The sequence below is a fragment of the Pleurodeles waltl genome, chromosome 9 (assembly GCF_031143425.1).
Source record: "Pleurodeles waltl isolate 20211129_DDA chromosome 9, aPleWal1.hap1.20221129, whole genome shotgun sequence".
NCBI lineage: Eukaryota > Metazoa > Chordata > Amphibia > Caudata > Salamandridae > Pleurodeles > Pleurodeles waltl.
In genome coordinates, this window is record NC_090448.1 from 1145491264 (window position 1) to 1145514818 (window position 23555).

General features: G+C 45.1%; 1 protein-coding gene across 7 annotated transcripts in view; it reads right to left on the bottom strand.

Annotated features, from left to right (window-relative positions):
• Positions 1-19136, bottom strand: part of SIPA1L1 (signal induced proliferation associated 1 like 1) — a 701300-nt gene extending 682164 nt beyond the window's left edge. For 3 of the 7 annotated variants that reach the window (XM_069208957.1, XM_069208956.1, XM_069208951.1), the window contains exon 1: positions 18580-19118. The gene's annotated coding sequence lies outside the window, so the exon portion shown is untranslated. Of the gene's footprint in view, positions 1-18579 lie in introns of all 7 variants that reach the window. The other 4 variants (XM_069208955.1, XM_069208953.1, XM_069208954.1 and 1 more) reach the window with 3 other exon arrangements.
• Between the last annotated feature and the right edge of the window lie 4419 nt (positions 19137-23555).

The following is a 23555-nucleotide window of genomic DNA, read 5'->3' on the forward strand; positions in this document are numbered from 1 at the left end:
CATGAAACGGACCGATAATTCAGTACTGAAAAGAATCGGAGGGTGTTGGCATAGACAGCTTTCATTGGCCTGTGTGAACTTCCTGAAGAGCTACAGGTGGTTGGAGTTGCATTTTACATTTATACATTGTCATAGGCTTTTACTAAATTCACAGGCCATTTTCTCAGTTTGATTTATAACATTACAGCAATACTTGCAGGAATCTACTGTTCAGGCTGCCTTCGGAATATGCCATCATAGTTGAAAAGTCAACACTGGCTAGCAGGCTCGCACTCCAAATAGGATCCTATTGTAAGCTGTGAATCTAGGAACAGTTACTACAACCGTCCAAAGTGTATAAGGTGACCTCAGCGTCCACTTACTCTTGTCCTTAGATGGTTGTGGAATGTGATTCAAAACGGAGTACTGCAAAATATTTTGCAAAATTCAAAATGACCAGATTTAAGATTTTAGTGAAAAATCATAGATCGTGCTGCGGTTAGTCTGTGTCTTTGAGGGAGTCTTTTTAAAATAATTTAGGTAAGTGTTGTGGGAGAGTAGAACCTCACAGGTGAGTTCAGAAGAGCACACTTGAAAGGCACAATTTTAAATAAGTATTTGGTGGTACCCCATTTGTAAAGGGGGATGTCTCCTTCCAGTACCATTTGATTAACGGTTTGATGCTATCAGCAAGGAGGCAGGGCTGAATATGGACGCAAAACTGTCTTACAAGAAACAGCCTCTTCCCTAGTTAGCCTAAAAGCCATAGGCATGGGCATCACCCCTTATACAGACAGATGTCAGAATAGAAAGAGCCTTAAGGAAGTAACATAGAGGTTAGGAGCCTGCTTGCACTTTTATGTTTAGAGGAAGCTCTCCCCACTACTTAATAAAAAGGTCCCAGGGTAAAGATGTATTCTTAAAATAACAGTTTTCTTCCAAACCACTGGCGAAAAGATCCCTTCAGCAACATGTGCAATTGGACAATTCAAGGTTTTTCAAGCAGATTCATTTTTTATGGGAGATGGAAACTGCTTTATCCAACATACCACTTCCAGCCCATATCTTGAACTGCTACATTGGATTTCTTACAACCGGGGAAATCGAACTGTGTGTTTCCATCATGTGCAACATGAAGATATGCTGTCCTTAAATTATATCTTCACACAACTACTAAACAGAAATGTCACCTACATTAACCCTAACTAAATCATTTGTTAAAGCTCACTCTAGTTTATTACCCACATCTACTAGCTGCAAATAAAACTTTAAGTACAAGTCATCTCCTTGGAAACAGGAGATGACTTTCTTGCTGAGTTTTGTTACATCAAAGCAGGATATTAAACAATACATATGAGTATATAACCTTGGAATTATTTGCTTCTCCATTTGTTCTAAAGCAATAACAAAGGGGAAGTGTCAAGGCTCCTAGATACATAATGTTCTAATGCACAAGGTGTTTTTCAATAAATTCAACTTGTTAAAAACTTATATATAATTAGAATTTATACTTCAGGAAACGCTCAAAACTACTGCAAATTCAATCATAATAAAAAGCATTCTGCTTTCCAACTATGGTCATTTCCACATGTCCAGGTTCTTTTTTTTTTTTTAAATTTGTGATCAGCAAAATCTATACATGGACTATCGAATCAATGATTCAGAGTCAAAGCAATCCTTCCACTGGCCATCCTACAAAGCAGTACCTGGAGGTACTCATCAGATCATGCACCCCACACTAAAAAGACTTTAGTTTTTTTCCCAACCTAAAACACTTTCCACCTGGAATCAAGCAGCTTCCCAGTGTTTCTGTGATTAACGGGAAACTGTACAGTATAAAATGGTGACATGCTTTAGGTACACAGAACCTTTCCTCACTAATCAATACTGCTTTCCTGGCTTAAAATGGAACAAGGGCAAAAAAGTCAAAACTATACAAGAGTGTGTGGTGTGGTCCAATGACTAGAAAGGAAACAGTTGTTACGGTCATACTGTTAGGGGCATAGGTGCAAGAAGTTTTAGATGACTTATTTTAAACAAAATGTGGACCAAAGTCTGAATGTGCATGATAGTGATGTTAACTGCCATGGTTTGGCACAATACTTCAGAGCTAACATATTGCAAGGAGAACACAGGGAGATGGTGAATAAGCGGTGGATTGTATAACTAGTCACTCAAAACTGGGAGACTATTGTATACTTTAATTAATAAACCAATCACCAACAAGCAAAAATGACCTGATCGCATTTCTGGGCATGGTAAGCTAAACAGCAAGTTTACTGAATGACTGTCAGAGCAAACTCTCCAAAGGAACATGGACTTTATGGATGATGAGTGTTTGAGGGGGATTTTAGGTTGAAAAAAGAAGATTCAGGGGAAATGCCCGACCTTCAAGCTTTTACACCAGTGTAATAATATTTATGTTTTGACCACTGACTCCACGTTGCACTTAGCCTAGCAGCACACCCTCACATCAGTGACCACCAGCTTCATTAAGTCTATAGACTTATTTTAGCATTAGCCACCACCATGTTAAAAGCTGCAAGTAGTTTTCCACACTGCGCTCATGTTTTTATTTTTCATGTTCTTTCCCACCAAGGGCTTAGGCTGATAAGAATGTACTAAGACGGCAGGAAACAGTCTTGTTTTGAGGGGGCACCTTGGGATTGTGGCCAAGTCCCGACATGCTCTTTTCAAAGCTGGCCTAAAGTAATCAGCATTTTTTTAAATAATAAACTTCTGCAGTGAGAGGGAGGTTCTAGAATTTCTCTTGTTCATTCAAAAGTATTAGAGGCCGAGACCAGATGGACAGGGGACCGAGAGGGATTCATATCTCAGACATGCCCAAGATGCTGGGGTGTGTCATCCTTCCCGTGAGGATAACTGATCTCTCTCCCTCTCCACGATCGTTTCTGGGATCTGCCGCTTTGATAGGAGGGAGATGATGCAGATGTGCCCTGGCTCATGGTGATACATACTTTTTAATTCATATATATATATATATATATATATATATATACACACATACACACACACACACACACATATATTCATACATACACACACACATATATATTTGCTGTGTATATTTTAGTGGATAATCATTTGTACATGTTTTCATTTCATTGCTGCAACCATTTTTTAACGTGTGCTTTCAGCATGCTAATCTTCTTTTACGAACCTTGCAAAGTGAATTAATAAATGTCTTCTTTAGACTAGGAAGACCATTCCAGAGATTTTTGTTCAGTGCATGAGTGTTTTAGCTTGGTCATTAGTGAAGCAAAACAACCCCAAAGGGAGACAGCAGTCATCACTAATGCCAGTGCCAAACGTGTGTGAGCAGTTTTAGTACACAAGACTGAAGAAATAGAAAGAACCATGGCTTTTGCATGAGGGGGTCTGAACTTTATTATTTCACTTATGAAGAAGTAAACTCTGGTCAAGCCAGATTAAACTACAGAGGGAGATTATTTGCAGAAAAGGGAATGGTTGCAGTGTCTGCATGACCAAGAAAGCAGGTGATCAGCCTTCAAGAGCATACATTTAATGGCAAGTACATTCAAGTTGAAAAAAAATACAACAGATTATCTATACTAACCCAGGTGGAAGTACGAGAACTGCAGAGGGAATGTGTGCCTAAAGAAAAATCTGTATGTAATCAATATTGGAGCAATTTCGAAAGGAGGCCTAAAAGAAGGAACTGGAGCAGCAAGGTGATGGAGGTTGTAGACAAACTGAAAAAAAAACAAAAAAAACCTGGACAACAGAAGGATGACATGCACACAATTTAACTCATTTTGGATGATCAAGTTTAAAGAAGAATTATTGTTTGGGAGCACAAGAGACTTGTTCATTCTAGCTCTGTTCAAGGTAGGTTGATAGATATGGTTCGAGGGACACCGGGTAGTTAAGACCAAACAAAGGTTACATTTGGATTTCTGGTGGTCAACAAATGTTACATTTGGATTGCCGGTGGCCAGGTCCACAGTTAAAAGTAGAAAGGTTATTTAAAGACTACAACAGTAGTTACAATGTAAAAAAAAAACAAAAAAAACGAACATCAAGACATGCACATCACATGTGCAGCGCAACACTGTAAAACTGGGCATAACAGGAGTTTACAACAACATAACCAATGGTCAGCATTAAGGCTAAAAGGTCCCGTGTTTACACTGCTGTGCATTCATTCTCCAATGAAAACACCTTTTATTTGTCTCAATCAGGGCACTGTACCTTTCTCTCCCCAGAGACCCCATTACCTGGAAAAGTCAAAGGGGGCGGGAGAAGAGGAGCAAATTTGTTGCAATTATTATCCAAGGTAGAAAGAAATGAGTCATGATTATATCACTACCAACAGAAGGCCCAAGAACTGAACTCATGTTTAAGAGGGTTGGAAATCAATCGGTGGGGGGTGGGGGGGCAGGGGTGAGAGTCAGCAATCACTCTGCATTTATCTGGTTAAGAGGAAAAGTTAAAGACAAACACAAATCAAGAGACTACTGGGTGGCAACAGACACACTAATGCCATCTCAACAACCTTAAGAGACACCTGTGCAACCGTGCATGGTGCTGCATTTACCTAGTAACATCAGCATGCTTGCTTTCTTTCACATGTACCAAATCCCTCATGTGTGGTTACCAGCCTCACTTCAATGCATCATCTTGCACTACATCGGCTGTGCTATGCATCCTTGAGCTGCATCATTTATTTATTTCATTTAGACTGCCCTCATCGCCGCCACCGACGACATGACCATGCTGGACAAGGGCGAAACCGCGGCCCTCATCGTCCTGGACCTCTCGGCCGCCTCCACAATGCAGGAATCCACGGAAAAACCTTGGACTGGATCACCTCCTTCCTCACCAGCAGAACCCAGAGAGTCCACCTCCCTCCTTTCCGATCTGAAGCCACCAAAACAATCTGCGGCGTACCCAAAGGATCTTCCCTCAGCCCGACCCTCTTCAACGTCTACATGGCACCGCTTGCCAACATTGTCCGATCTCACATCCTCAACATTGTCTCTTCCACCAACACCCAGCTGATCCTCTCCCTCACCAAGGCCCCCCACCGCCAAAAACAACCTCCACGAAGGAATGAAGGCTGTTGCCAACTGGATGGAGAACAGCCACCTGAAACTTAACTCAGACAAGATGGAGGTCCTCATCCCCGGCTCCACCCCCTCCGCTTGGGACAACTCCTGGTGGCCGACCACAATGGGAGCCGCACCGACCACACACGCAACCTGGGGTTCCTCCTGGACTCATCGCTCTCCATGACCCAACAAGTTAACGCCGTCTCATCCTCCTGCTTCAACACCCTCCGCAAGATCTACAGGTGGATCCCCACCGAAACCAGAAGGACGGTTGCCCCGGGCCCTCGTCAGCAGCAGACTGGACTACAGCAACGCTCTCTACGCAGGAACCACGGCCAATCTCCAGAAAAGACTGCAACGCATACAGGACGCCTCATCCTCGAAATCCCCGCTGCAGCCACATCACAGACCACCTGAGAGACCTGCACTGGCTCCCAGTCAACAAGAGGATCACCCACGCTCACAAAGCACTCCACAACGCCGGACCAGCATACCTCAACGAGCGACTCACCTTCTACACCCCGAACCGACAGCTCCGCTCCACTTTAGTGAATCCTAGTTTGTTTTAATGGGATAACAGGGGTCAGCTTAGCCTTCGGTTTGCAGATTCATGCCCCCGTCACCTAGTGACTTTTAACCTACTTAGCTTGCTCTGTCTTAGCCCATTTCCTTATTTAATTCCTTTAAGGTGGCTGCCTTGTTTATAGTTAGGCAACTTGTTATGCTTTGCATTATCAGTGCCACCGCTTTAAGGCGTCAAGATCAAGTGGCAAAGACAAACAAACAGTAGGTGTTCACTGTTAGGGACTTTCCCTCTCTATGCTTTCGAGGGAATTGTTTATATTAATTGCCGCCCCAAGCATGCCTGTTATCTATTGTTTGGGAACACACTTGCGTCAGGGGTCCAAGTAGATCTGTATAAATACATCACACTTTAGACAGATAATCAGAGGGACTCCGACCAGAGGGCATCGCCACCATCGCTGATATTGATACTGCACGTCATCTTGACGCTGACCCAGTCTACGTGTTTCTACGGAGTATGAGCTAGAGACCTCATTCCAAGGTAACGAGGGTTGGGGGCTCCTCTCATGGACATGGCATTGGCAGATTAGGTTTAACATACCCAGCTCTCCTTTAGGTAGGAGGTTAGGACTATTAGGATAGGGTATTAGGACATATTACACACCTTATGTCTTTTCATATTATTGCAAGATGGTGGGGGTCTTTGTAATAATGACTCGTCTTTACAATTCTGTTTCTTGCACTGTTCATTATCCTAATCATTGCAGCCCATGCAACATATCGCAGATTGCAGTTGTGTTAAATAAAGACCATTGAAACTTTACTGCATCTTCGTTATTGCCTGTGTTTGAATGAGACATGATGTATCAGTGAGAAAGGAGTAATCTCTGTTTAACTACGACACTCCCTGAGATGTCATACTCTCGAGTCCATGCGTAAAGGCTGCCACAAATCACCTTTTACTCAGGGATGTGGAATTCCTATCGCCCGACGCCCGGGACATCTTGTTTGGGGTCAAGGGCAACAAGTTTTTATGTTTACTTTGTCCTTGGGACAAGTAGGCCCAACCCTCTGCAGCACAAACCCTTTGGCTGCCTGTTTACAGAGAGTGGAACTCTCTGCAGTTGAGGTAATATGTTTCCAAAAGATAATGCTGTTCGAACTTGTATTTATGGTTCATTATTTGAAATCCTTCATTATTAGGGTGAGTGCTGTAAATAAATGTTTTAAGGTCACACTTCACTACTGACGTTGGTTCCAGTGCAAAAAAAAAAAACGTGTATGCACATGTTTGAAAAGTTTAGGCTAGGAGGCTAAGTATAATGCTCCCAGAATGCTCTCTGATTAGATGCAAATGAAGTGTCATTTAGTAAAATGTGTTGGTGCATGCTAGTATTTCCCAAAAATATTTCTAATGGAGAATCAGTGTAATCATTTTCAACACGATTATGGGAAGCATGAAAATAAACAAACACTGACAAAGCCAACTGATCTGACATATTTTTATAAGTCTTTTAGTTTCATCAATGCGTGTCTTGTTTTGACATGGCTTTTGTAACACTTTATTGTTGTGGGAGCTATCAGGCCCTCAACACTGTAACAAACACTGGCAAAAAAAAAACCAAAAAATTTTTTAACTCTAAAAGCACACGTTGCCACCAGTGGCATAACAAAGGCCCCGCAGCCGCCCTCCTGGGGGCCCCTTCAGCACCTGGCCTGAGTGAGTCTGGAGAGGGGGCTCCTCCATGTTCTTTTCAAAGGGGCACCCTCCAGTTTTGTTACGTCACTGATTGCCACTGTAGTTCCTGACACTGAACAAAACTACTTTGTGTGCCAATATGCTCCTTGTGGAAGAGCAGAATGTGATCGCTCACAGTAAAGCCAGCCGAAAGAGAGAGAAATAGAAGTTTAATAAAAAACAAAATGTTTTGTTAACACCAGACCTAATTAGGGACCAAGACCCACATGTAGGTAGCTTTTTGCATGTGGCAAACAGCGACTTTCGCTGTTTGTGGCGTGCAAAAAGCACATTGCGATGCACAAACCCAGTTTTGCGATTCGGTAACCTGGTTACCGAATCGCAAAACAGGTTTGCGACTCGCAATTAGGAAGGGGTGTTCCCTTCCTAATTGCGACTCGCAGTGCAATGTAGGATTGTTTTGTGACCGCGAACGCGGGCGCAAACCAATCGCAGTTTGCACCCATTTCAAATGGGTGCTAACACTTTCGCTAAAGGGAAGGGGTCCCCATGGGACCCCTTCCCCATTGTGAATGTCACTGTAAACATTTTTTCAGAGCAGGCAGTGGTCCTGCGGAACACTGCCTGCTCTGAAAAAATGAAACGAAAACATTTCATTTTTCGTTTTTGTAATGCATCTCGTTTTCCTTTAAGGAAAACGGACTGCATTACAAAAAAAACAAAAAAACTGCTTTATTAAAAAGCAGTCACAGACATGGTGGTCTGCTGTCTCCAGCAGGCCACCATCCCTGTGAGGGCCGCCATTCGCAAGGGGGTCGCAAATTGCGACCCACCTCATGATTATTCATGAGGTGGGCATTTGCGAAGCCCTTGCGAATCACAGATGGTGTCAGGGACACCATCCTACATTCGGATTTGCGACTCGCAAATTGCGAGTCTCTCTGACTCGCAATTTGCGGGTCGCAAATCTGAACCTACTGACATGTGGCCCCAAATTCTTAAAGAAAGTCACAAAAGTGCACCCATGGTATATGTCGTACCCCTATAAAATATTTGTGAACTGTATTTTAGCATGGGTAAATACGATGTGTAGATTTGCTCATGTGAAAATCTATTGAGCATTTGCAAGTTCATTTTCCCTCCAGCCACTTTCTTCCCAACCCTGGAAGAAGTTCTAATTCTGCCATTGTCAGGAGTAAATGTCCAACCTTTCTTATTATGGGAAAATATTAGAGAGAAGCTGGTGAAAATCTTTAAAACATGGAGGTTAGTAGGTTTGCAGACTCAAAGGCATTCCAGCCCTGGAACTATTGCTTACTGCTTCCTCCAGCCCCAGTATGCAGATCTGCAGAATGGTGGAAAAATAAGGAAATTGCTACAGTAGGGATTGAAACTGCAAGTATTCAAGCCCTACTAAGGTAGTAGCCCTGGCATAATCAGAGACGCTATTATCAGAGCTCTTACATAATGAGATTGCTGCCATAAATTGTCGCCACACTACATGGCACCAAAGGGACAAGTAGATCTTTTTACAGGACAAGTAGATTTGAGAAGCAACCTGTCCCCTGGACAAGTAGATATTTTAATAAATTCCACACCCCTGTTTTACTATTTGGGTTTTTGGTGAGGTGCTGCTAGTGAGCTGGAAGGGTTGGGACGACAGCTGCGACTAGTTGTAGGATAGGCATAGTCGACCTACAAACATAAGTACTGTCATTCTTAAACCAGCAGTCTTGCCTAGAGCAAGAGTCCAAACTATGACACCGCCAACCTCGCCACCGTTCCACCCATCCACAGGTCAACAGCCGGTGGCAGATCCTTCTCCCACCTCGCCACCAAGACCTGGAACACCCTCCCCATCCACCTGCAGCTGACCAAGGACCTGCTGTCCTTCAGGAGACACCTCAAGACCCGGTTGTTCGAGCAGTAGCAGCTCCCCCTCCCCCCTCACCACCCCCCCCCCCCTTCAGCGCCTTGAGACCCTCAAGGGTGAGTAGCGCGCTCTACAAATGTACTGACTGATTGATTTCCCAAAGTCACGTCCAGCACTACATGCACCCATGGGTGAAAGGTTCAAAAGGATACAGAAGAGGGATCTTGAAGCCCTCATCTTCAATGATTCCAAAGTGCCTAAAAGTGCAATGGTAGTTGAACAAACAAGAGAAATGTTGAGGCAGCAATGAGAAATTAGTGCAAAAGCGCAGTACTGGTTAGCATTGCAAGACTCTTTACCCTACCCTACCCCCCCCCCCCCCACCAGTTCTGTAGTCAAACAAATAAGAAACATAACCCGTCGGTGCACAGATTGAACAACAATACACAAGAGTAGAAGCTACTAATTTAAAACTTGCACTGATGGAGGAGAGTATGGGGGACTTAGGACTCGCCCTCAATTAGCACAAATAAAGGGATGCAGAAGAATGCGACTCCGGCGTTATTTTGTGGCTCTGTATTCTAGGTGTCCAATACAACTCGGTCATTCTTCCTGGCTCTGTGTCAGGTTCCCTATAAAAGAAAATAAATACACTAACGCATTGCAGGAAAGGAGCAGGTGGAATTGCACACTCTGAAGCACCATCCTGGGCCGTTCCATTCGCATGCATGGGCACCCTGTGAGTCAGCTGAAGTTTATGCTCTCAAGAGACCTGTCGTCGTCTTTCCTTCACATGACATTTCCTGCCCATTGTTCAGTGGACTCAAAGATCTGTGTGTATATATTTGTTTACTGAGCCAATGAGGCCTACTGTGTGGGAAATTTGCTGAACAACTTTCAAGGAAAACTTTCTAACACGTCTATTGAGAGAAAACTGTGAGGGAGTATTTAATGTGTTCTTAGCCGCAACTATAAAATTGTCACATTCCTAGTTAAAGCCATCTTTTGTCAAACAAAGTGGGCTAAAAGCGAAGGTCACTGCCTTGGAAGTTCTCGAAGAGAAAGGCTCAAAGCGAAATAACTATTTAAAAAAAAAAAAAAAAAAAAAAAAAAAAAAAAACACACAACATGAATTTCCATTTGTCTTTTTGGTGAATTGTCCGATCAGCAATGTCACAATCAGAAACTCATACCAAATGCTTTAATAAGGGAACCTGCAAATGCTGGCTCTTGTAACTACAAAAGTCTCCCAGGCAGGCCAATCCCATATCAATAGAAAATCATACACAGACAAAATTAAACCCAGGAATACTGTTCTAGTTATGCCCTAGACCAGCATTTCCCCAAACTCTGGGCCGCGACACTCTGGTGGGTCGGAAAGTGAGCAATAAATAAAGATGCCTTTAATTTCTTTCTCTGTTTCTCTAGTGACATTTCCCAGTGCTTTAAAGACAGGTGTCAAACGCCAGGCTAGTTCTTCAGACAAACTGCTGTTTATTATTTTCACATAAAATTGGTGCTTTCCCTGACAGCAAAGGGAGTGGAGTTTTTAAAATGAATTATGTAGCAATCTTATTGGAGTAGAGGGAGTGTTAAAGGAAACCCTGTAGGATTATTATTATTTTTTTCATAAACGCAGCAAAATGTAAAATACATGTAAATGAAATACGTGCATTCACTAGTTAAAAAGCAAAACTTGCACATTTAAAAAAAAAATCTTAAATCTGTTCAGAACAGAGATTTGAATAGGAGCAAAACAAATCAAGACACTTTACTTGATGATGCACAAATGATAAATATTCATATAAACTCAATAGCACATATCATCACTTGTGTGCTGAGCAGTTGTATGAGTAAAACTGTATTTCTGTGCAAAGTTAGTGGCCATTTCAATGGATGATGTGCAGTCTGTAAATAAACAATGGACTACCATGCAATGCTTGTGTTACATTAAAACAAAATCACCCCTCGACATGAACCTTAAAAAGGTAGGGGAGTTGCAAAAGGTTCTTTTTCTAAGAAGTATGTTGTGGTTCTATAAAGTCTGGGAACCACACACACACACACACTGTTGGGAAGAATGAGCACTCCCACGACTCCCTGCAATCCACGATACATTCAACTCTAACAAGAGGAAACCCTACCCAAAGCAAAAAGAGCCATGCATCTGGTGGCATGAAACCAGAACATAGATCATCAGGTAGTGACTTATGTAGGAATGTCAGAAAAAATCCAGGCTGTGTGCTCTACAGGTGGCAAAACATCTAGGTCACAAACGTGGGGGGAACAAAAACTACAACAGGGAAACCTTAAGCCTGATGGATGTAACAGGATACAAAGAAGAAATAAAATGTAAAAACAGAAGAGAAAAGCACCTCCTGTGACCTATCCAAGTCTTAATAGCTGTGCATTTCCAAAGACATACCAGCTTTCAGACAATCACATAACAAAAAAACACTAGGACGTAGGTGTCAATCAGCCCACCCTAGTCAAATCTAACCATTACTTTACATAAAATATGTGGACCGACGTGCATAATGTACATATCAGTGTATGTAGCCTTACTGCCATGCTACAACTTGTTGATGAATAACACGACCACAATAAGGTATTTTGTACCCTGCTATGGTATTAAACTAGTAAGAATTCCACACAACTGCCAGGTGATCAACAATTTCAGTTTCTACAAACGATGGGATACTAGGCACCATACAAATGCAGTTACCATTTTGCCAGAACCTCTGAGCTAGTCAAGCTTTTAAAATCTGCATACACAGGAAGCACGGTTGATCAGTCCTTTAGGTGGCGATATGTGCGACCCTACCATACAACACAAAGACTGCTATTCAGCTGTTCCCAGAGTTTGCTAATGCAATGCAGCGAAAATAATATTTGAAAAAGTCAAGAAATAACTAAGTTGCAAAAATGTAGAAATAGAGGATGCTGCCTGCTGCCCCTTTATGCATACTTCTAGAAGAAAGCCTTGACATTTGGATTCCCTTCAGGATTTTCTTGATTGGCTGGAGGGCAGGGACTCAATGGGGAAAAAACATTCTGTAACTAGCAACACAACAACTCATAAAAGTAAGTGGAGCCACCCCTCGGCCTGCCTGGCACAAAAGGGGAGAAGTACTGGAGAGGGACTGGAAAGTGGGGTACAGCCCAAGATCATACCAATGGCAGGTTGAAATGTGACCGTTTTTGTAGAGGATGACCACCCGAGCAACAAAATGGAGGAACTGAAAGTTCAAAGACCTTACAAACAGATGACACTAAAGCTACATAAATGAAGCTTCCGACTTGGAATATAAATAGGATTGTATGATGTTCTGTAATGTTTACTGGAGACTTCTGTGGCAGTGTTCTGGAAAGAAGGCATATGCTCATCTGCTAAAGATATACTGGTCGATGTTGTAAACTTGGACTACAGTACAAACACATTAATGTAAAATTTATTTAGAGATATATGTCAGATAGCCAAGATTTTGGATAACATGGGACGAATATATTCTTTACCCAGCAACAAAATAGAGTCATTGGTCACTAACTAAATGTTCTGTTCGAGTAAGTCAACGAGGATACAGGTATCAGAGAATGTTTTTTAACTGACAATGAAAATGTCATAGCAATACATCTGAAAATATTTGAACAATTCGAATTGGATGTTGCACACAGGTGCAAGTTTGCCTGATCATTCATGGTGCAAGCAACGTTAGGTTAGAAAAAAATATATATATATATATATATACACATATATACACACATATATATATACACAGTTGGAATAAGAAAGTTATCTCCCAATGGCAACAGACTGATGCTTGGAACAAGGTAATGAGACACTTCAAGTCTGACTGACTACTTATCTAGAAAACCACTCTTTAGTGCAATTGACTACTACCACACCTCATGACCATGGAGTCCTTTCGGTTATGAAACAGGACAGAGACTTTTTGATAACTAACCAGTATCTTGCAGATGGCCTATAATATAACTGAACATTAGCAGCTTAGACAATGTTGGGAATATTGGGGTGCAGTGCTACTGAGAGGAGTAGCAAGGGTTCTAAGTAGTCATGAGGTGACCAGAATCGGCTGTGGAGCTCCAACATGGAGTGGTGACTACCTGCAGAAAAATGTGTTTATATGCTCAGAAGATGCCCAGAAAGGGTAAACAAAACACAGGAGACGTATACAAGACTGACACTCTGGAGAAAGTAAAATCACATCCCAACTCTATCTAAAAATTTCTTTGGACCAACGTGATCTGTAACTCAGTTATAAGTGATGAGGCTTGTTTTCCCATTCAAGTTCCTTCAGAGACACTAACTTACCCTACAGTTGTTTCCACAAATAACGTGAAGTGAAAAAATAATATATGTACCCACACACACAAAGCCTTGGTGCACGCACCAGGCATCAAACTCAGCAAATCCGTATCAGATACACCCTGTCACATCATTATGTGGGGTTTGCAGTCGACGAGGCTACATTTTACACTTACAAGATCAGCAACTGCCAACTTATGCATGGAGTAACATGAGAACTTTGCAACACACAAGCGAGACTTCTTGTCTGAGTGTAATGTATGATATAAAAATATTTGCTCCATTTTTTACTTTCCCTAAATTTCCCTTTCTTTCAAATATTACTGTATATACATGCTCCTTAACAGCTTTGAGAAACGTGCATGGCTTCACCTGTCAGAGCACAAAATGATTTTGTTTAGTACAAATATGCTTGCTGTATGAAGTACAAACTGTGGTGCCTAAACAAAAGAAAGTAACTATTAGCAAATAAACCAAATGTGGGAGTTCTTAAACGTATCCTTGAAGTTTCTTTACAGATTCACGAGATTGCTACCAGCTTCTTCCAATGGATACATCTCAAAGAACGCTGGGTAGATGGGACCACCCTCAGCAAGGGATACTACAGCCTGCCAGAATGACAACTCCCCTTCTATAAGTACTACTGGCAGATCACCTTCCACTGATCCAATATTCTTTGGTGCATATTAAAATCAACAAGATTTGGCAGACATATTGTAGCTTTAAAAACTGAAATCTTGCGGTCAAGCAATTGTCAAATTTAAAAATCAGTTTCACATTATGCAGCTGATGGTATTGAGATTATTTAAAAGTGCTCCAAAAACCGCAGCCTAAAGCCATCTTCACTGCTATACCCCATTACACAGCTTACCAAGTAGAAAAAGCACTGGCAAAGCCGATAGCTCTGGTGTTAGCTGCAAGACTTTTGGCTTTTTCAATACTTGTTTTGCTTTGCCATGGTATTTTCATGATTGTTAGAAAGTTGTGAAGTTCTTTTTTTTTTTTTTTTTTTTATAAATAACACATAAGAACACTCACAAAAAGTAAAATTAGTATTTGATTTCAAAAGCAGAGTTTCCACAGTAGTCCTTGGGATTTAAGAGAACCATTTTGTGTGAATGTGTTCTTTGTAACAGATGTGCTCTTTGTAAAAGGGAAGGAAGAATGCCGTCGCTCACACTGAATTTGCTTATGGCTAAAAGTAGGCTGACACACTGCCCCGCGCTGTAGTGGGTAGAATTAAAATGCGAATGATAATCACTAAACAACTGTTATAGAGGGCTGGCTGACAGCCCCTATAATTTTATGATACCTACAGTTTTAATAAAATCAAAAGAACTTGAGCAACGCAAAACCTAAAAAGATTTTTAAAAGAGGTAGCTGCAGAAAGGACATTTTTATTGACCACTCTCTCTCGCATGAACACCACTCGACCAGTAATAAACACTGTCAGTAAATGGCCAGATGCATCAATGCAAGATAGTGAACACCACTAACAGACCTCTTCTGCAATTACATCTCTCAGGGTGTAAAGTAGCAATGTTCTTTCAGAAGGTGGATGCAAAAAGCTATGATGGATTAACCGACAATAGGAGGAAATCGTACAATATACGCTTTCACCTGCCACGTCAAACAAATTCTACCACATCCCCACCTCACTCTCCGTAGAAGCAGTAATAAGTACACACTAACTTCCTGCAAACACAGCAGAAAAGGGGTTCCGCAGGTAAAGTGATACCTTCTACTGGACAAACAAGAACAGTCCCTTTAACCAGCCTCACTGATTGCCGATTCTTTCCAATACAACTGAATTTCCAGGTCCCATGGAAAAATGTTTTAGCTAGAACATGCCAAACATATGGACTGCGAGCGATGATTTCTGGGCTGCAGGAGGTAAAGCAAAAAAACAATACCCACTGAATAATAAACTGGAAGAGCAGAAACTGCAAAAGAAATACTACTGGGCTGAATGACAGAATCTACTTAGGCCTAATCACAAGAGAAACAGAAAGAATACAAAGTAACAGTGCTTCGAGTGAAGCAATTCCTGCACAATTCGTTTCTTATAAACTACGCTATGTGTGTTTGAGACCAATCACCGTAAATGGTGGGGCGGTGGATGCAAAATGCATGTTACATGACAATATCTGCAAAATGCCACGGAGTGCACACTGTCTACAAAAAAGCAATGAGGTGACGGACAAAATATCGTTCCTGAATGTCATCAGCTATTAGAAATCCCACATTTTATTTTTCTGATGGATGAGATAGTGTAACAACCGACGAGGCAACACCTGAAAAGGAAACATCTAGTAATTACACCCTTTTCTAACCGACTCCAAACCCACAGTTTATGAGCCTCTGTGCAACGTTCTTCAGTCTTGGATTGCTAACATGTGGTTATATCTAGGAGTTGAGCCTGCACGTCGAAGTACTGGCATGGACAGAAGTTCACGAACATTCAACAAGAGGTTTTACCAAGAGCTCCATAAAAACGGCCAAGGGTTTCCATGGCGTGTCCATCCAGCAGCAGTAATTATCGTCGGCCATGCGTGGCATATGAGAAGGAAGCCCATACACGAAAATACTTGGCGAGACGTTCCGCCAGGCTCTTTCATCAAAGAGAAATCCACAAACATGTGCTCACGACTGACTCAAAGTTACATCACGAAAAAAAATTGATTGACTCAGGAAACACCAACCGTGAATTCTGAAAAACGGAAGATGTACATGTGTTAAACAGCGGTAACTTTAGCACCAGCTGACAAGGGGTGCGAGACTTAACGATGCACGCACCCCTAGCCAAAACGATTAAAAATACGCAGAGACCTCTGCATTAGGTGACACTTGATGTGAGGAGTGCTTTATGGAATAGAAGGAGATATGGACATCGTTTGTTGAATCAATTACGTGGGCCACCCATGCAGATACTCATACGCACCCATATGTACGGCTCTAAATATACATTTCCGTCAAATAACTGCTCCAGCTATGCAATATTCACAATGCAGAATGATGTATGTGCCCTTTTAACTCGATTTGCTCCAAAAATAGTAATAATATCGTTGCCTTTTCACAAGAAAAGCCATATCAGCACCTGAAATCTCTCAAAAACACATGTTCTGAGTTTCCCCTTTAAAATTGGCTGCTCTAGGTATGCGACGGCGGCACAGACATTCAAAATGTACACAAACGCAGGGACTGAAAAAGAGAAGTGTTGAATTTCAGCCCAACGCATTTTTTTCTAACTGAGAAACAGCGTGTGGAGAGATGTGCCAGGCTCAGATTGCAGCTCTCCCAGGCACAGTTGGTAAACACCTTTTGTCTTTGACAATACCTTTCACAGGGGGGAAAACCACACACAAATTCCAAAGAGAAGCGTGAAACCAGAACAGGTCTATGCAAACCACAGGTACGAGCAACAACTGTAGCAGGCTGCTTTACTGTTATACTTTCATGCCACTATTTAAAAGATGACAAGGATATATAGGTTTTATAGTGCAGAAACATACAGATACCGAAATAAAGTGCAGATTACAGCTCAAGATGCGACGGCCAGGGCGTTTAAAATGCAGTAGCGCGCAGACAACTGTATCGAAATACAACGAAGTCCAACAGGATCCACTCTTGGGTTTTGATCAGAACCTGTGAATTTGTAAAGAACTTGTTCAACCAAACGGAGGTCTCTAGGCACAATATAACAGCTGTTCATTGTTATCCAATTCAATGGTACCCATTTTACTAGAAGGTGAGAGGACACGCCGGGATTCAACCTGTGCCCTCAGGGTAAAACCCTAATGACGGCTGCGGGTGCATTCCGTCGACTCAGCTGCCGGGCCCAGCGAAAGTGCAAACCAAAGAAAGAAAAGGTACATAGACGAAAAACGCCAATTTCTAAGAAGCGCAACTAGAGTTATTTCAGGCGGCCCAGCAAACCAAGCTATAAACCTTAAAATAGAAAAACAGAGGAGTCCTCTGACTTTCTTCTTAAAAGGGAAAAGTCGGTATCACTCTGACGTTGTTAACAGCTCAAAGTCAAAAGACTGTCAGAACAGTTCCCTCCAGTAAGGTCACTGCTGCTCACTGATAGGATGACCTACTGTGCAGACACTGTGACTGCCAGAGACTCAGCATACCGCAGCAACCCCTGCATTAGGCGCTGTGAATCCCACCATAACTACTCGATCGGTAATCGCATTTTAGGCATCACCATACTGTGGTTCAACTGCTCCATGATAAAACAGTTTAAGGGGCTCGGCAGTTTCAGGGGCAACGCTACATCACCTGGGTAGCCGATGTCATTTGCAAAGCACTGCACGGGTACCCGGAGGGTTGCAGTGCAATAAATAAACACAGCACAGCGCAGAGGACAAGTGTGACTCTTAACATCGAGCCACGTCCAGCTGTAAGATTAGGTCATTTACGCATCACACAGAACACTTGGTGGAATATATACAATTGCAGCCTATTTATATATGCGAGTCAAAAGCAACACAATCTGTGTATTATGGGGTATAACGCAGGGACCCTCGTAGGCGAGACACATTTTGTTTCAACGGACCAAAATACAATATTTGAAAAGGTTCAATGTGCTGATGAAACAAAACCTGCATTTGCTGGTGGACATAACTGGTGCAATCAATGTGACCCGGTACACTGTCAAATGCAGCCAAGTCTTCCAGAAACACTTCCACATGCCCAAACGTTTACAGAAGGTGAAGACACCAACTCCTCCTCCACTTGTCCAACACTACGCTACTAATGGACGGTAACTACCCTCTCAATAAAGGAAGACTTATCGAATCAGTAAAGCAGGTGGCATTACAAAACACAAATATAATCTTTTTTAAGGAGTTTTACATAGAAAAATGGATTTTAACAGACATGCAGCACATAAAAATATGAATTTTACGCATAAAAAAAAAAATGCACGGTGACAAAGCCACGGCAGTCGCAGAAAGTGTTTTCGGAGCAAAGGGAGTAAAGGGGTGCACCCACCGACACCAATACGAAGCACAAAACCCATTGCACAAGTAGAAGGGTGCAAACAAAGGCATCTGCAGCCGAAGGCACAAAGACTCACCAGGTGTGAGGACGGGTGGCACTGTGGGCGGGGGCGATCCTGCCTGTTCCAGTGGGTGTGACGGGGCTGCTCCCGTGCCTGTAGGGGGTGGGGGTCAGAAGGGGGTCTAGGCAGGAGCCGGTCCAGCCGTGGGGGGTTGTGGGGTTGCAGGGTTACCGCTCCACGCCTCTCGTGAACACAGCTGCGGCACCGGGGGCCTCAACCCCTCTCTCCGTGATGCTTCGGGACGGGCCTCGCCTCCAGTGTCCCCCCCTTCCCCCGGTGTGGGGACCGCAACCTGCCAGCACCGGCTACAATTCCAGAAGATTCCCTTGTAGAGGGGGGGGTCCGAAAAACCGTTGCTGGTGGGGAGGTATCCTGTGACCGGGCAGGGTGACCCGTGGTGCCGGTGCTGCTCCCCCGCTGTACCCGAACGCGCAGATCACCGCCCCCTGCGCTCAACTTGTGCCGACAAACTTCGCCTCCTCCGCCGCCCCCGCCTCCTCGGCCTCCGCCTGGGATGAGGTCACACCAGCGACTGGTTCCCATTAGAGGAAGGCACCTAGCGCGGCGCGCCTGTCACGTGACGTGCGTCTCGCCGCCTACGCGCCTGCGCCCTGGCACGTGATCCCGAAGGAGCGGGAAGCGGAGGCCGACGCTGGCCGCGTGCTGGAGAGCTCGCACGGCACCCGTCGATCCGCGCGCCCGCACCTAGCCGCACTCTTATTGGCCCTGTCCGCGCGCTCGCACTTTGACCTGGCCGTTGAGTGGCGTAATGGAGGGAGGGGGGCATCCTGTAGTTAGCTGTCATGCCTTACTTGATGTTAAAAATCTATTAACTATGCTAGATGTTTGTGTGTTATATGTCCAAAAGTTTTACAACCAGGAAGAGGGAAACTCTGAAAATAAAATAGGGGACTTAGTTTTTCCCTGTTGGCACACATTAAAGTAAAGGCAATTTTAGAGGAGGGACAGCTAAAAATAAAGCCATTTTTGGCTTCACCAATCTCCTGTGTGACTGAGATCTGTTGCCATGTATGATTTGTGGAGTTGTTACTTCACAACTCCCATGGATGCCACCTGGCCTCTTCAATACATTTGTTACAACTGCACCCGAGGGCCGGGCACAGCCCAAGGGGATGGAGCAGCAGCTGGCACTCCAGCTACAGCCATACTAAGTGTCCCTGTCTCCTCTGTTATGCAGCTCAAACAGATCCCGGCCTACCTGCATCTCTGAGCTGCTGTAGCTCCATATTGGCAACGAAGCCAGTCTCAACCACGCTGGTGCCATCAACATGGCCCCACCTGTGGTGGAAGGAGAGCTTGCCATTCCGCTCATGCTGCGTTGCACAGGGCGCTCCCAATCAGGCTTGTGGTTAGGCCTGGTGGGCTTACTGCTGTGGGCCCTTCCTAGCTGCCTGCTGAGGCATTGGTGTATCTGCTGCCTATCGGTCTGTTCTGTGAGAAAGGGTCGTGTGGCTGGTAGCCCGCGTTGACAGAGAGTCTGCAGTGCCTCCTGCTGGTGTGCTGCAAGCACCACAGCGCCTGGATGGTTTCCAACTGGAGCTAAACTGAGGACTGAACCCTCGTGGATATGCAAGAGGAGCATCAACAGATGCTTTGCCTGTCTGGGGGTATTTTGTGTCCCTTAACCCTGTCTTCCCTGAGGTTTGAGAAACAGCAGCCCGCACATCCCACGTGTAGGGCAGGCAGCGACCAGCAGTACATGCTTAAGTCCCCAGCAAGGAAACACTCAGTTGGAAGGAGCAGTCACATGTTGACCCCTGCATTGTGACTAATTGCACATTCACCCAGGTCCAAAAGGGGTTGGAGGCCTACTGTCCACAGGGTGTGGCTCGCGCAATGTCTGAGCCACAACAGACTCCACCCTCCACTGCTGCCCGCCCCATCAATGCAACACTACTTCCGTGCCACACACAAAATGGATAGGGTGGTGAAGAGATTGCTGTTGCTTCACTTTGGAGGGACAGAGCTGTATGAACTGTTCGAAAATCTGCCCAAAACAGGTGACAATGCGCCCTTTGATACCTCCGCTGGGGCACTGGAATGGAACTTCGACTCTCAGCTATACCCAGGCTACAAGCAGTTTAAGCTGCGATAGGCTAGACAATGAGTCAGTCAATGTCTTCTATGCATGCCTCAGGAAACTGGTGAGCACTTGCATCAACATTGACCAATCGGAGGAGATAAGGATACAGCTCATACAGGGCAGCAGGTGGGCAGACCTGGGAAGGCTCATCCTACTCGAGCTGGGAATCACCCTTGATGCCATCTTTGTTCTGGCAAGGTCGCAGGAGCTACCGAACAGCCGAGCTGACAACATGGAGGTGGCTCTGACAAGAGTGTTTGCCCTGCTTAGTGTGTCTTGTGAAGGTGAAAGAGGAGCAGGTGAACGCTATCTAGAGACGGCCACACACCTGCACATCTCCAACATTCCGCGACAACTGGAGGGCAGATGTGGCAAATGCAACCTTGAGCACCAAACGCTCGATGTCTGCCCAGCTCGAGCATGCTTGTTCTCTCGTTGTGGGCGGCTGGACCATTTTGCAAAAGTGTGGCAGAGTGAAGGGAGAGGGCAGAGAGCGGTGAACAGGGACTAGCGGAGGGCAGCTCTTTGGCAGATGTCCATCAAGGAAGAGTAGCCCAAGGGCCAGTCATCGCAGAGTAGTCGGAGAGCCCGTCCTGTGCTCAATGAAGATGATGACAGCGAAGTGTTCACCATCTCCTTTGCAAGTGAAGAAAGCAACTAGAAATGTAAAACGCCCTTGTGAACAATGAAGATCGGAGGCATGTTTGTGAGGGCTCTAATTGACATGGTAACCTGGGTCAATGTCATGGACACCACCCAGCTCAACATGATAACCCCACTCTCTAAGCTGACTCTCACCAGAGAAAGGATATACACCTATGGAGGCACAAAACAGCTACCACTGGTAGGAGTAGTGGAAATGGTGGTGGTAAGTGAAGGGCGGTCAATAAGGGCCCACTTCCATGTCACAGAAGGTGACACTGGCACTCTCCTGGGCTGTCACACGGCTAAAGACCTGGGGCTCGTATTCTTCGCCTAAATTTTGGCATATTCTCGGTGGAAGAGGTCTTTCAAAACACCATCCGTGAGACCGTCTCCGTCTTTGTAGGTGTTTTACACATCATTGACAACATCCTGATCTTTTCTGAGACCCTGGAGGAACATCATGCATGGCTCAGAGCAACACTGGAGAGGCTGGCACACCGTGGCCTGACACTCCACAAGAAGTGTTTATTCTATGAGAATTAGATCACATTTTTTCGGTAGGTGTTCTCAAGAGAGGGGCTGAGAGTGGGCCCCAGGAAGTTTGAAGCAATACGGAAGTCGTCAATTTCCAAGAACGTCACAGAGGTGAGGAGCTTCCTTGGCATGGCGACCTACTGTGACCAATTCATTTCGAATCTGGCCACATTGTTTGAACCCCTGAGAGCCCTGACAAAGTCAGGTATCATTTGGGAGTGGACGGAACACACTGACACAGCATTTCTTCAGGTGAAGGATGCTGTACTGACATATACCACCATGGCCTACTTCAACCCAAAACATAAGACAGGACTTGTTGTTCATGCTATCCCTTTTGGGCTGGAGGCAGTCCTCTTGCAGGAGAAGAGTGAAGGGTCCCAATTGCATATGATAGTAGAACACTGCCGGACAATGAGGCTCGATATGCTCAGATAGAGAGGGAGGTGCTGGTGATCCAGTGGGCCTGCAGCCTCTTCCACCTGTTCTTGTGCGGACAGCAATTCAAAGTCATCACAGATCGACCTCTGACCTGATTTTGGTCAGGAGCTCGCTCCCCCACGTCCGCAGCACCACCTTGCTGTGTCTGTGCCCCTGACCCCCGCCCACGCTGCTGCTCGCGTGTTCGAGGCCCTCCTCCACCCGCAGGCATCCGCCTGCGCTTCATCCCTGGTGTCTAGTGGGCTTCAGGTAAGCGTCGCTAGACTCGTGTGCATTGTGCCGTTTTCACCGTATTTGTGACTGTATTCTGTGCCTTGCTTTATTGTGCCTTTTTGCTCCATCTGCTTCCATTTGAGCTTTTTTGACTTTTTGTGACTGCTTTTGCCCCTTGTGCGCTCCCCTGCCGGCTCTCTGAGCCGCGTTTCCCCACCGCTGCCTCCCTGCGGCCCCGCCCCCTTGCACCCCCATTCGCCGCTCCCTCCCGCCTCCCAGCTGCTCCTCCCTCCCCCTCCCTTCTTAATGGCTGGCGCTGCGCGTCGAGGGTGAGCAACCTCTGACCTGATTTTGGTCAGGAGCTCGCTCCCCCACGTCCGCAGCACCACCTTGCTGTGTCCGTGCCCCTGACCCCCGCCCACGCTGTTGCTCGCGTGTTCGAGGCCCTCCTCCACCCGCAGGCATCCGCCTGCGCCTCATCCCTGGTGTCTAGTGGGCTTCAGGTAAGCATCGCTAGACTCGTGTGCATTGTGCCGTTTTCACCGTATTTGTGACTGTATTCTGTGCCTTGCTTTATTGTGCCTTTTTGCTCCATCTGCTTCCATTTGTGCTTTTTTGACTTATTGTGACTGCTTTTGCCCCTTGTGCGCTCCCCTACCGGCTCTCTGAGCCGCGTTTCCCCGCCGCTGCCTCCCTGCGGCCCGCCCCCCTCGCGCCCCCATTCGCTGCTCCCTCCCGCCTCCCAGCTGCTCCTCCCTCCCCCCTCCCTTCTTAATGGCTGGCGCTGCGCGTCGAGGGTGAGCGACCTCTGACCTGATTTTGGTCAGGAGCTCGTTCCCCCACGTCCGCAGCACCACCTTGCTGTGTCCGTGCCCCTGACCCCCGCCCACGCTGCTGCTCGCGTGTTCGAGGCCCTCCTCCACCCGCAGGCATCTGCCTGCGCCTCATCCCTGGTGTCTAGTGGGCTTCAGGTAAGCGTCGCTAGACTCGTGTGCATTGTGCCGTTTTCACCGTATTTGTGACTGTATTCTGTGCCTTGCTTTATTGTGCCTTT